The sequence below is a fragment of the Callorhinus ursinus genome, unplaced genomic scaffold (genome assembly GCF_003265705.2).
Source record: "Callorhinus ursinus isolate GAN/ISIS: 27379988/994484 unplaced genomic scaffold, GSC_fseal_2.0 scaffold5, whole genome shotgun sequence".
Classification (NCBI taxonomy): domain Eukaryota; kingdom Metazoa; phylum Chordata; class Mammalia; order Carnivora; family Otariidae; genus Callorhinus; species Callorhinus ursinus.
Genome location: NW_027397067.1, coordinates 83,240,330 through 83,254,592, shown reverse-complemented (window position 1 = coordinate 83,254,592; position 14,263 = coordinate 83,240,330). Strand labels below are relative to the sequence as shown.

The 14,263-nt window shown below is 44.9% G+C and overlaps 1 protein-coding gene across 4 annotated transcripts in view; it reads left to right on the top strand.

Annotated features, from left to right (window-relative positions):
- Positions 1 to 881: 881 nt before the first annotated feature.
- The window catches only part of ARHGAP39 (Rho GTPase activating protein 39), a 104,615-nt gene continuing 91,233 nt past the window's right edge, over positions 882 to 14,263 (top strand). For 2 of the 4 annotated variants that reach the window (XM_073893440.1, XM_073893435.1), the window contains exon 1: positions 11,626 to 13,960. The gene's annotated coding sequence lies outside the window, so the exon portion shown is untranslated. Of the gene's footprint in view, positions 3,827 to 11,625; positions 13,961 to 14,263 lie in introns of those variants that run through there. The other 2 variants (XM_073893436.1, XM_073893437.1) reach the window with 2 other exon arrangements.

The window sequence follows — 14,263 nt, the reverse complement described above, 5'->3', positions numbered from 1 at the left end:
GGCGGGAGGCGGAGGAAGACTCGGCTGACCAGCCCGCGGATGCTCTGACTGGAGCGACCGGCCCCCGAAGGTATGAGAGGAGGAGCCCTCAGGCCGGCCGGGGAGGAAGCGCCGGGGCTGCTCCGCCCGGAGACGCGGCCTGCGCTGGGCGGGAGCGTCCGCGTCGTGGGCGTGAACGTGGGCCGTGCGTGTCGGCGCCGCTGATGCCGCTGGGACACGCAGGGCGCGCACGGAGGCGAGCGAGCAGAGGCCCTGGGGCCGCTGTGCTTCTTCAGGTCTGAGCAGTCGAAGAAGGCGGCGTCCTGGCGTCTGAGGACTGTTGGCGTGGTCCTCGGTGGGGATGGCCTTAGAGCCGCGGGGCTGGCTCCGCAGAGACCCTCGTGGAGGGGGGCCGCCGGGACGCTAATGTTGCTGCGGACTGTCGGGCGCGTGAAGAAGGAGAAAACGGGCAGGAAGAGTGGGCTCTGCGAGTGCTTGCTGCGCGGTCGTGGCCGAAGGTGAAGGGCCGGCACAGCTCGGAGGCCGCCCGTCAGGCCTGAGGAGCCGTATCTCCTCAGCACTCAGCGCTCGCAAAGGTAACGTGGGCCTCTGGGCTTTAACCCGGTAGAACGCACGATGGCAGCGGTGTTGGCCGTTCACGGGGTCCGCGCTCTGTGCCCAGCGGTGCCGAGGCCCCCCGTGCGCCGGGCGTGCGTTCGCATCACATCCAGGTAAGAAGACTGAGGCTGCGGTTACATAAGCGGCCCGTGGCTACGGGCGCGAGCCCCCATCCGTCCGACCCCCACCCCGAAGCCCCCGACTTTCACGGTGTGTAGTGGGTCACCCGTGGGGGCAGAACAGGAGACTGCCCCTGAACAGCGTGGAGTCGTTCTAACCCTTCCTCAACCCTGAACCTGTTGCCCAAGAGAACAAGAGAGGGTCGTTTGAATTTAGCGAGGGGAAACCTGGTCACTCATTAGAGAAAGTCTGGGGAAAGCTGTGTGCAGCCGAGATCCCGCACCTCAGAGGAAGGAAAACAGACAAAGAGCCAGGCGTGTGCAGACACCATCCAGGCTCTGTCCCGGGGCAGCTGTGGCTGGGCGGTCAGCAGCAGTGACCGCACACGTGACTTGGTCCTTATTGTTGAGGTGGAGACAGCACTGTACAGTGCTCGGAGCCACTGCAAGTTGAACCCCAAGACCCACTTCCTAAGTTCTGACTCCCTGCTTGCCCGCTTCCCTTGACCCTCGTGTACAAGGAGGGGTGCAGTCCTAGCGGCGACACTGGTGCTGCTGACGCCCAACAGGCTCCAGCCCGACCCACATTTGTGCCCTAGTTCTGTGCTCCTCTATGTCCACTTCCCGGAGTGTAGGGGGCGTCTCAGCACAGGGTTGAGCCAAAGTCTGCAAAGCTGAGGGGCCAACCTGAGCTGGTGAGCAAGTCTCTGGATGGCCTCCCTGCTGGCTCCCCATGTCCCTGACCAGACATGGACCCCACTCAGCCACAACCTGGATGAGATCTTTACTCTCAAGTCCCACGACAAGGAAACAGAGCATGAGGCTTGGGTAATCAGGAAACTGATTTACAATCTCTGAGTAACAGAGAAGCCTCCATATTACACTTGGGTGGCAGGCGAGATGAGCCACACAGAGTACCTCCCAAGAGGCTTTCACACCCCACATTCTTAGCCAGCCTGAATTTGAACTCTGAAACCGTCTGTGGACAATGCCTCCCTCTGTCTCAAAAACATCCCAAGGCTCCCCAGCCTCTGGGACTGAATCCACACTCTCCAGGAGAGCCTGAAAGGCCAGGCCCTGCCCCAATTCCTGGTCACATTCCAACCTTGCCAGCATCTGGGAGGACAGGCTTCTTTCTGCTTTGCATCCTTTCTTGTGTGACTTCTGCCCTCTTCTGCCATCATCCAGTTCTTCCTCATCAAGCCTTGCTGAATATAGTCACTATTCCCACTGTGCTCCTGTGGTATACACAGCAGGACAGATGGAGGGGAGAAAGCAAGCCCTCCATCAGTGACCCAAGGAAGTGCCAGTTTGTGACAACATCTCCTACTTCTCCCTTTCCCTGTGAGGAACCCGGAATTGAGGACAAGACTCAGAAATCCCCCCCTCCTTCCTTTTTGACAAGTGTAAGGCAACAGCTTGCTCTTTCCACCCAGGACTGGGCATGTGGAACCCTTGAGCATGAGTTGGGCCTGCTTGCTCTTACTGGGCTCCTCAAGATGAGGCCTCTGAAGACAGGTGCACTTGGGTCAGTCTGTGCCACTGCCTGTGGGTGAAGGAGGGCTAGACACATGCACTTCACAGCTAGGTTCCCCTCCAAAGGCTCTCCTTTCTCCTGGGATTGGGCCTAAAGGGGGAAATCTAATCTGAAACTATTTTTTCTCAGGACACCTGGCTGGCTCAGTCAGGAGAGCATGTGACTCGATCTTGGGGTCGTGAGTTCGAGCCCCATGGTGGGGGTAGAGATTACTTAAATAAATAAATAGATGAACAACAACAAAAAAGAGAAACTATTTTTTCTCTCATTAAACTTTATCTTAATGGGTCTCAAAATTCTGTGACAGATTTTTGGTCAACTTGTTTCCATTAAAAAGTACTGGAAAAAAAGGTCCACAAAACATTCTCCTTTCCTTCTTAAGGTTTTATGAATCATTGTAATTATGAACCAGTATTTTACTATTAAACTTAAATGGCCAGTTGAGGCAGTTCTGAGACATTTTTCCATTACTGGTTAAGAGTGGATTTGTGGGTATTAGGGACAATATTTATTTAGCCTACTGCGTTTTCTGAGAAGACAGGGTGACCTTGCCAGCTCCAGCAGCCTTCTTGTCCACTGTTTTGATGACACCCAAAGCAACTGTCTGTTTCGTGTCAAGAATGGCAAAACAACTTGGAGGATAGTCAGAGAAGTTCTCAACACACACAGGCTTGCCAGGAACCATATCAGTGATGGCGGCATCAGCAGATTTCAAGAATTCGGAGGAATCTTTCAGCTTTTTCCCAGAATGGTGATCAATCTTCTTCAGCTCAGCAAACCTGCTAGCAATAAGCCGTGTGACAACCTTGCACAAGTGCATCACCAGCACTGATTTGGCCCAGGTGGTTCACGATTATTACCTGAGTCGTAAAGCCAGCTGCTTCCATTGGTGGATCATTTTTGCTGTCCCCAGCCATACTGCCGTGATGAACATCTTTAACAGGTTCTTGACATAGAAGTCCACACTGTCCCCAGGAAGAGCTTCACTCAAAGCCTCGTGGTGCAGTTCCACAGACTTGACTTCAGTTGTAACATCGACTAGAGGAAAGATCACCACCATGCCAGGTTTGAGAACACCAGTCTCCACTCAGCCTTCAGTTTGTCTGAGACCCAGGCATCCTCAAAGAGCCCTTTCCCACCTCAGCAGATTCAGATTTTTTTATGGTTCTTTTGTTGTTCAGATCACATTTGCAGATAGATTGCCAAGAGTGGTGGACTTGCCTAAAGCTACACATGCAAAGAACGATTTTTATAGTAGTCTTTCTTTTTCCCATTTTGGCTTAGATTTAAGAGTGGTTTTCAAGATGCCTGTGTTCTGGAAGCAAACTCATTGCGGAAAAAGCCTGAAACTATTCAACAGCCATTTTGTATAAACAACCAACTGTTTAGTATAATCGGAAGTTCATGATGGCTTTATAACCATTACTTTCTACTTTAATGACTTTATTGTATATATCATTTAATTCAGCTTGTTTTTGGGAGGTGTGAGAAAAAAGTTTCCACAGACGCTTGATTTGGAAGGAAGTGTTCACTGCAGCCAGTACTTCATTGGACCACTCTGACGAAAACCCAGGTGCTACATGGAGGTGGGGTTGACACCTGTTCTACATGCTTTCAGGTTTAAGAAATTTAGTACAGAAATGTAGGAAACTGTCCCAGGCAGTCCTCAGGTAGGTTTCATGAAGACCCTGACTCATTGCTCATCATTATTCAGGATGAAAAAGCAGCTCCAGGGGCCCAACGCTAACTCCCAACGATTTTGCCCTTTTCTATGAATCCACTTGGAGACTTGTTTCTCTACCTGCTTTTCTCTGCACATTGTATTCTTCTACTGTTTGGGATCAGCCATATCATAGATTACTAGCCTCCCCTATAGAGGGTGTGAAAATTAGTACAAGGAGACCTCATTTAGAATGGAGTCACGGGGCGCCTGGGTGGCTCAGTCGTTAAGCGTCTGCCTTCGGCTCAGGTCATGGTCCCAGGGTCCTGGGATCGGGCCCCGCATCGGGCTCCCTGCTTCGCGGGAAGCCTGCTTCTCCCTCTGCCACTCCCCCTGCCTGTGTTCCCTCTCTCGCTGTCTCTCTCTGTCAAATAAATAAAACCTTAAAAAAAAAAAATAGAATGGAGTCGCGGGGCGGCCGGCAGGGGGCGCTCTCCTGTCAATTACTCACCAAGGGGGCCTTCCAAGCGGCCGCGGCTTTAGCTACCGCTGCACCGGCCCAGCCGGGCAGGAGGAAGCGCTGCTGCTCCGCTGGCAGCCCCAGAGCCGAGGAGGAGAAGCCACTGCACTCCCGGCTCCCAGGTGACTCCCGGACTGTTGACCGACAGTAGCCCCTCCCAGCTCCCCCTCTCCTCCGAAAAAGAGCTTTGCTCGCCTTCGCTCTGCAGACCTGCCTGTGGATTTGCCAGAGCTTTGCTTGTGCCAGGTTGCCATTCCCTGCTGTTCCCGAATAAACCCATTTCCGCTGGTAAAATAACCGGCAGTTTTATTTTTAAGGTTACCATGGGAATAAGGCTATCCTTGTCTCCATCCCACACCCTGGTCTAAAGGCAACAGGCCACCTACGAAGCATGGTCCCCCATGGATGAGAACTGCTGGGCAGTTTGTTCAAAGGGAGAGGTTGGCAATGGTGGGCACCCGGAGTTTCACCTTGTGCCCACAACACCAAAACTCTCTTGAAAACAAAACAAAAGCAAGAAAAGCCTCTCATATCCATTACATCCTCTATGAATTATCTGATTGCAAATAAGGTGTGAGTTCCAAGTAAATGTTTTCCTGGTGTTCATTACATCCAGAGAGTTCTCTCCAATAGGAGCTCTCAGATGTTGTATAACAAGCAACAGTGAAAGGCTTTCTTGCCTTTGCTGTACTCCTGGATGTGTCTTCCTGTGTGAAGCATTTCCCTCTAGGAGGAATCATGTGGTAGTGCCTGAAGCCAACTCACACTGAGAGCTTGACACATTTATTGAATTCACATGTATTCTCTATGGTATGAACGACCTGACGTCTGACAGGTATTGAGCTCTGACTGAAGGATTTCCCACATTCACTACATTCACTTCTCTCCAGAATGTGTTCTGTGCTGGTAAATCAAGTGTGACATCTGAACAAAGCCTCTCCTGCATGTGGTACACATATAAGGTTTCTCTCCAGTGTGTATTCTTTGATGATTGACCAGGTATGAGGTTTGACTAAAGCCTTTTCCATACCTATTACACTTATAGGTGTGGTGGTTGACTGAAGCTTTTCCCACACTCTTTACATTCAAGAGTGTTCTCTCTTGCGTGAATTTACTGATGTCTAATGCTGTTTGCTCTCTGATTAAAGGCATTCCCATGTTCATTATAGTTATAGGGTTTCTCTCCAGTAACAATTTAATATGGTTTGAATTCCCACTGAAGGCCTTGCCACATTTGGTACACCTATATAGGGTTTTTTCCCCAGTGTGAATTCTCTGATGTTTAACAAGCTTTGATGTCTCTCTAAAGCCCTTGTCACATTGATTACACACAGTTTCTCTCCACTGTGAATTTTCTGATGTTGTATGAGGATTGAGTCTTGATTAATTTTTCCCCATACTCCATACATCCGTGGGCTTTTTCCTAGTATAAATTTTCTGATGCTGAATAAGTTGTGAGTACTTGCTGAAAGACTTCCCACACAGATTACATCCACTGAACTTTAGCCCACTGGGACCTGTTTGGTATGCATTCTGGCTTGAATCATGTGGAAAGCATCTGCCATATATCCCCTGTTGACCAGCTCTCCCTCCTGCTGTGTCCCTCTAAGGTACAACAGGTTTGTGCCCAGAGTCAAATTTTCCCCAAATTTGCTACATTCCTGGTATTTCTCTGGTCTATTAGTTTTTGTTTGTTTTGTTTTTAAGATTTTATTTATTTGAGAGAGACAGAGGTAGAGGGAATACAAGCAGGGGAAGGGGTGGAGGGAGAAGCCGACTCCCCGCTGAGCAGGGAGCCTGATACGGGACTCCATCCCAGGCCCCTGGGATCATGACCTGAGCCAAAGTTAGACACTCAAGTGACTGAAGCACCCAGGCGCCCCGGGTCTATTAGTTTTGAGAGGGAAGCTGAACACGTGCCCAGAACCTCTCTTTTGGGAAAAGAGCTTCCTCCTTGACTTTACTGTGTTTTTTTTTTTTCTTCCACAAGTGTTCTGCTCTTGTCTCAGACCCACAAGCTTGTTGAAACTCAAACACCTCTGGGTTGAACATTAGGAAAATTTTGTGAGTTACTTATAATTCTTCAGAAGATTTCTCCTTTGGAGTTGACTGTGCTTTGTCTTGACCTGAGAATCTGAAACAAAGAATGAAAAGTTAAAGCTTCCTTGTGAAAGGAGAAAGAAAGTAGTTACTCTTATGATTAAGCCAAATCAAATTTTCATGTAGCTTGTGTGTCAGCCTGATCAGAGCGTTATCCCTTCTGTTAAAGATTTTACTCCATTTTATCTTGAATTACAGTTAGTTTGTGTCCATCACTCTAGCTGGACCTGAGATTCTAAGGGCAGGTGCTTTCTCATACTGGTCTCTATAGCACCTCAGTGATACTGCACAAAGCAGGTGCTGACTCCAAAGAAGCACGCGAATGCATTTCAACAGATGCTTGCTGAGTGCCTTCCACATGTCAGGCACTACTCTAGTGCTGGGATTTGGTGATGAGTGAAGCCCCTGCCCCTGGAACTGACATTCTAATGAGGAGACTGACAATAAACAAATAAATATATGACAGCAGATCAGGTAGGGACAGAGAATTCCTTTGAAAACTGGAATGTTCTCCCAAACCCAAACGTAAATGTGACAAAGACAAGGACTTGGATTTGCTTGCTCTTAACCCCAGCACCTAAAAGAATGCCTGTACACAGGTAGCACACAAAAAGCATTTGTTGTATGGATGAGTGAAGGGATGGGAAGCATGTTCCAAATGTAAACACAATGCGGAGTTCTGTTCATATAGTTGACCCTTGAACAACTCCCCGTGCAGTTGGAAATCCACATATAACTTTTGACTCCCTAGAAACTTAACTACTAATGGCCTGCTGTTGACTTTAAGACTTACCTATAACATAAGCAATCAATTAACATATATTTTGTATGTTATATTATTATTTTCTGTATTCTTACAATAAAGTAAGCTAGAGAAAATAATAGGCATTAAGAAAGTCATAAGGTTAAACTATTGGGACTACACCAAAATAAAAAGCTTTTGCTCAGTGAAGGAAACCATCAGCAAAACAAAAGGCAACCCACTGAATGGGAGAAGATATTTGCAAATGCTATATCTGGTAAGGGATCACTATCCAAAATATATTTTAAAAACTTACACAGTACAACACCAAAAAAGTCCCCAAAACAATGCAATTAAAAAATGGGCAGAGGACCTGAATAGACAATTTTCCAAAGAAGACATACAGATAGCCAATAGACGTATGAAGAGATGCCTAACATCATTAATCATCAGGGGAATGCAAATCAAAATGACAATGAAATACCACCTAGTACCTGTCAGAATGGCTAAAATCAAAAACACAAGAAAAAAAATAAATAAGTGTCGGCGAGGATGTGGGAAAAAAGGAACCCTTGTGCACTGTTGGCAGGTTGGCATTGCCATTGTGGAAAAGTATGGAGATTCCTCAAAAACTTAAAAACTTAAAAATAGAATTATCGTATGATCCAGTAATTTCACTACGTATTTACTCAAAGAAAACAAAAACACTAATTTGAAAAGATATATTCACCACTATGTGTATTGCAGCACTATTTACAATAGTCAGGATATGGAAGCAACCCAAGTGTCCATCAATAGATAAGTGGATAAAGAAGATATGGTGTATATACAGAATGGAATATTACTTAGCCATAAAAAAGAATGAGATCTTGCCATTTGCAATAACATGGATAGACCTAGAGGGTATAATTCTAAGTGAAATATCAGTCAGAGAAAGACAAATACTATATAATTTCACTTAAATTTCACAGAATTTGTTTAAAGATTTTATTTATTTATTTGACAGAGACAGCAAGGGAGGGAACAGAAGCAGGGGGAGTGGGGGAGGGAGAAGCAGGCTTCCCGCTGAACAGGGAGCCTGATGTGGGGCTCGATCCCAGGACCCTGGGATCACGACCTGAGCCGAAGGCAGACATTGAATGACTGAGCCACCCTGGCACCCCTGTATGTTAATTTTAAAAAGAAAAAAATCATAAGGAAGAGAAAATAAATTTATGTTACTGTACTGTATTGATACTGTGTTTACATTGTCCAGTAGCAAGATGAGTCATCTGTCAGTACCTACATCGATATTTCTTATATGATACAAAACACTGTAGATACTATAGGTATTACTAATACTAGGCATCAAAAATAAAAAGATAACATGAAAAAGAAATTCATATTTATTTACAGGTTTAACAATCTATGTACTGATAATGACGAAGCAGCAATGTGATTGCTTTATGGTAGCCCAGTGTAACTGATACGATTGCTTCACATTAGCCTATACACCAATAAGTGAATTGTTTGTTTGTTTTTTAAACATTTTATTTATGTATTTATTTGAGAGAGAGAGAGAAACAGCATGAGAGGGGATAGGGTCAGAGGGAGAAGCAGGCTCCCCGCTGAGCCGGGAGCCTGATGTGGGACTCGATCCCAGGACTCTGGGATCATGACCTGAGCTGAAGGCAGTCGCTTAACCAACTGAGCCACCCAGGCGCCCCAATAAGTGAATTGTTATAAAATTTGTATGGCATACATTATTATAGTCATATTCATAATACAATATTGGAAACTGTTACTTGGTGGCTCAGTCGTTAAATGTCTGACTTCGGCTCAGGTCATGATCCCAGGATACCGGGATCCATCCCCGCATCAGGCTCCTGGCTCCGCAGGGAGCCCGCTTCTCCCTCTCCCACTCCCCCTGCTTGTGTTCCCTCTCTCGCTGTGTCTCTCTGTCAAATAAATAAATAAAATATTTTTTAAAAAATCACTTTGTAAAAAAAAAAAACAAAAAAAACCCCACTTACCTGTGATGATAGGCTGATACGCATTTTCTCCAATTAGGGGAGAGAGAGGAGTACCGTACAGTAATGTAATTCTTTGAAAGCAATATTATAAAACAGAAAATGGACATTAATTTTTTATTAATTTTATATTAAATTTATATTACTTTTATATAATTTTATATTATATATTAATTTTATATTTTATATTAAATATCACTTTATGCCTCTGTAAGGATTGGATACCTACTTCCATATGAATCTTGCCTATGATGTTCTACCTGATGAACACCTAGTTGATGATGATGATGACACAAAACATCTCATGCAGATTTTTTTTTTTAAGATTTGATTTATTTATTTATCTGAGAGAGAGAATGAGAGAGAGAGACAGCATGAGAGGGGGGAGGGTCAGAGGGAGAAACAGACTCCCTGCTGAGCAGGGAGCCCAATGCGGGACTTGATCCAGGGACTCCAGGATCATGACCTGAGCCTAAGGCAGTCGCTCAACCAACTGAGCCACCCAGGCGTCCTCATGCAGTTCTTGCTGTACAGTTACTAGATTTTCACAGGAGGACACACACACACACACACACACAACAGGCAAGTTTGTTAACCATACTGCATGATGATTATTTACTATTCATAAAGTGGAAGCGATCATCCTAAAATTCTTGATCTTCCTTGACTTCACATTGAGTGGGCTGAGAAGGAGGGAAGGCTTGGCGTTCTGTCTCAGGGTGGTAGAAGTGGAGGAAGTTAGAAGGGGAGGCAGGGGAGGGAGGCACACTCAGTGTAACCCTCCAGAAATACATCGTCATTTCTGTCTGACTTTTTGGCTTTTTCATTTCTCTCAAGTGTTTTGTATAAGTGCTAATCCTTCCTCCACTGTTTAATTTCAGTGCTCGTATCACAGAAGGGTCCATGTTGTAAAAGAAGTCGAAAGCAGTCTTGAATAATCAGAATCCTTCTGCTAGATTGCCTAATGTCGGTTTGTTTTCTGCTCTGCTTCTGGGACATCTTCCTCATCATCTGGCACTGGTTCAGAAGCACTCATCTCCATCGAGTTGTCTTCTGTTGGGTCCTCTGGGGTGGTGTCTGTTAGCTCTTGAATTTCTGCAAGACCCTTATCTTGAAACCCTTCACCCCTCACCTTTTTTGCTATATCCACAGTCTCATGATTTCCTTGACTGGCTCTGTTGGAAATCCTGTGAAGTCAGGTACAATATGTGGATAGTTTTCTTCAGAAAGAATTTATTGTTTGGGGCTTGATGACAGCCTTTTCTATAACAATGATGGCATCTTAAGGGGCGCCTGGGTGGCTCAGTTGTTAAGTGTCTGCCTTCGGCTCAGGTCATGATCCCAGGGTCCTGGGATCGAGCCCCACATCGGGCTCCCTGCTCCACGGGAAGCCTGCTTCTCCCTCTCCCCTTCCCCCTGCTTGTGTTCCCTCTCTCGCTGTGTCTGTCTCTGTCAAATAAATAAAATCTTAAAAACAAACAAACAAACAATGATGGCATCGTCAATGGTATAATCCTTCCAGGTATTCACGTTGAGTTCATATTGGGGTTCTCTTCCATAGTGTTGACAATCCTTTCCATAGAGTACCATGTATAATGAGCCTTAAAGGTCCTCATGACCCCCTGATCTAGAGACTATGTTAGAGACACTATGTTTGGGGGCAAGTAGACCACTTTGATGCCTTCAGTGTTGAACTCATGGGGTTCTGGGTGGCCAGGGGCATGGTCCAATATGAAAAGAACTTTAAGAGGCAGTTGCTTGGGGCGCCTGGGTGGCTCAGTTGGTTAAAGATCCAACTCGATCTCAGCTCAGGTCTTGATCTCTGGGTCCTGAGTTCAGGTCCTACATTGGGCTCCACAGTAGTAAGCAGTTGCTTACTGGCAAGATATTTATGGACGTCACAGATAAAGCATCGATGGAACCAATCCACAAAATGGGTTCTCATCCAGGCCTTTTTGTACAACCAAAAGACTGGGAGCTGGTGATTATCTTTTCCCCTCAAGGCTTGGGAATTAGCAGATTTATAGATAAGGACAGTCCTGATCTTAAACCAGATTGGATTTGCACAAAGTGGTAGAGTTAGCCTTTCCCTTCCTGCCTTAAATCCTGGTGCTTCTTTTCCTTACCAATAAGTGTTCTTTGTGGCATTTCTTTTTTCCAGAATAGGATTCTTTCATCTGCATGAAAAACCTGTTCAGGCAGATACCCTTTCTCAATGATTTTTTAAGAGATTTTTATTTATTTATTTATTTGACAGAGAGGGAGAGAGAGAGAGAACAAGCAGGGGGAGCAGCAGAGGGAGAGGGAGAAGCGAGCTCTCTGCTGAGCGGGGAGCCCCACTCCAGGCTCCATCCCAGGACCCTGGGATCATGACCTGAGCAGAAGGCAGACTCTCAACCGACTGAGCCACCCAGGCACCCCTCTCAATGATTTTCTTAATGGCATCTAAGAACCATCTGCTGCTTCCTTTGCAGAAGCTGCTTCTCCTGTTATCTTGACATTTTTTATGCCAAACCTCTTTCTAAAATTATCAAACCACCCTTTGCTGGCATTAAATTCTCCAGCTTTAGATCCTTCAGCTTCCTTTTACATTAAGTTGTCACAGAGTGACGTGGCTTTTTCTCAAATTATATCAGAGTCTATAGGTATGCCTTATAGCAATCTTGCACCGGCATAAAAGCTGCATTTTCAATATGAGATTTTAAAAAAAGGTATTTCAGGGGTGCCTGGGTGGCTCAGTCGTTAAGTGTCTGCCTTTGGCTCAGGTCATGATCCTGGGGTCCTGGGATCGAGCCCCACATCGGGCTCCCTGCTCAGCAGGGAGCCTGCTTCTCCCTCTCCCCCTCCCTCTGCTTGTGTTCCCTCTCTCGCTGTCTCTCTGTCTCTCTGTCAAATAAATAAATAAAATCTTAAAAAAAATTTTAAAAAGGTATTTCATAAAAATTGCAAGATTTTCACTCCTGGTGTAGTTGCAGCAACAGCTCCATGAATTTCCATATCTCTCTCTCTTTTTTTATTTTATTTATTTGAAAAAGAGAGACAGAACACAATCGGGGGAGGCAGAGGGAGACGGAGAAGCAGGCTTCCCGCCGAGCAGAGAGCCCAACATGGGACTCGATGCGAGGACCCTGGAATCATGGCCTGAGCCGAAAGCAGATGCTTAACCATCTGAGCCACCCAGGTGCCCTTCTCTCTCTCTTTTCAAAGTGAGCACTATGTCCAATGTGGGGCTTGAACACACAACCCTGCGATCAAGAGTCCCATGCTGTACTGACTGGGCCAGCCAGGCACCCCCCCCTTTTCTCTTTTTAATGTGGTCCTTAGGCTGGACTCATTTATTTGAATGACTCATTTATCTGAGTCCAGCATAAGGCGGACTTTGAAATGGTGGGCAACCGCAGCTGCAGACCTCAATCTACAGCACATATCAAGCAATACAACTTTTTGTTGTAATATCGTGATTTTTTTTTTTTCTGCTTCTTGGGCGCACATTTGGCATCATTCATTAGTGGCAGTTCGTATGGGTCCCATAGTGTTATTGAAGGTTTATAGTGTTACACTGAATACAATGAAAAATACATGAGAACCATGAGAGATCACTTTTTGTTGTGATACATAATTTGCTATAGAGACGATATGCTGATGTAGGGTGATTAACGTCACATGGTGTTTTCAATGGGTCCTGGAAACACAAGCTTACCACAACAGCAACAGGAGGTGGCCAATATTTATCAGAGTAGTATGGTATGTACTGTTAAAAAATAAAATAAAAAATAAAAAAATAAAAATAAAATTCTTCAAGTAAATTTGAAGATCTAAATGGCTTTATTAGGTGATTCATGAATCAAGCATGTAGCAGGTAGAGCGAAGCTCCAAATGGCTACAGAAAAGGAGAGGTTTTTGAAAGCAGAACAGGGAAGTCATGAACAGAAAAAAAGGATTATTTTAGGTTAGGTCACCTTCATTTGGGGACAAAAAGTTCTTAGTATGTGGATTATCTCACCTTCCTTTGGGGGATGGGAAGACCCATGTGACAGATTACCTTATTGATGCTGACCAAAAATTTCCGAATAAGACTACATTTCTGTGACATGGTGACAATGCAATTAGGTTAGGTATTAAGCCCCAGTTTGGGGACTGGGCCTAAGATGTCATTTTGGGCCTGTAGCTTTCTTTTTATCAGTACTGCAGTAAATTTTATGCAGTTATGACTTAATACTGCACCTTTAGATTGCTTACATTTCTCCTATGAATGGCACCATGTATGGTCTGTGAGTATTTGTGTGCATAAGTTTTGACAAATTTTAACTTTTTATAATAGATTTGTGTATATTTTATGGTACTAAATGATAAAATAGACTAGTACATATATTTTATACATTCCTGACATACCTAACATTTAAAATTTTTTGATATTTCTAGGCTACACAATTTGCAAGTTTTTCCTAATTGTCACAAACCTCCAAAAAAATTTTCTAATACATCTATTGAAAAAAAAATCCGTGTATAAGTAGACCCGCACAGTTCATGCCAGTGTTGTTTAGGGGTCAACTGTATATATATTGTGAAACAATAAAGGAGACTCCATGAAGATGGCGTTCGGAGGCCAGCAGAGGGAGCTCACCACTCCTTGCCGCCGTTTGGAGACCCAGCAGAAAAGAGATTACACCTTGCAAGTAGGTATCACTTAATACCCCCTTTCCTCTGCAAAAGAGTTTTGCTCTCCTTTGCTCTGCGGACTCTTCTATAGTTTTGCTTTAGCTTGCTTATCCTGAATTACAGTTCTCTGCTACTACTAAATAAACCCATTTTGCTGGCAAAATAACTGGCAGTTTTATTTTTTTTTGTATTTTTTTGGCAGTTTTATTTTTAAAGTTAACAGTATTGTTAATTATTTGTAATCTCTTACTTAACAGAATGTAATTTCCCTTTTGCCTTGGTAATGATTTGCATTTCAATTGTTTCATCTGATGTTAAAT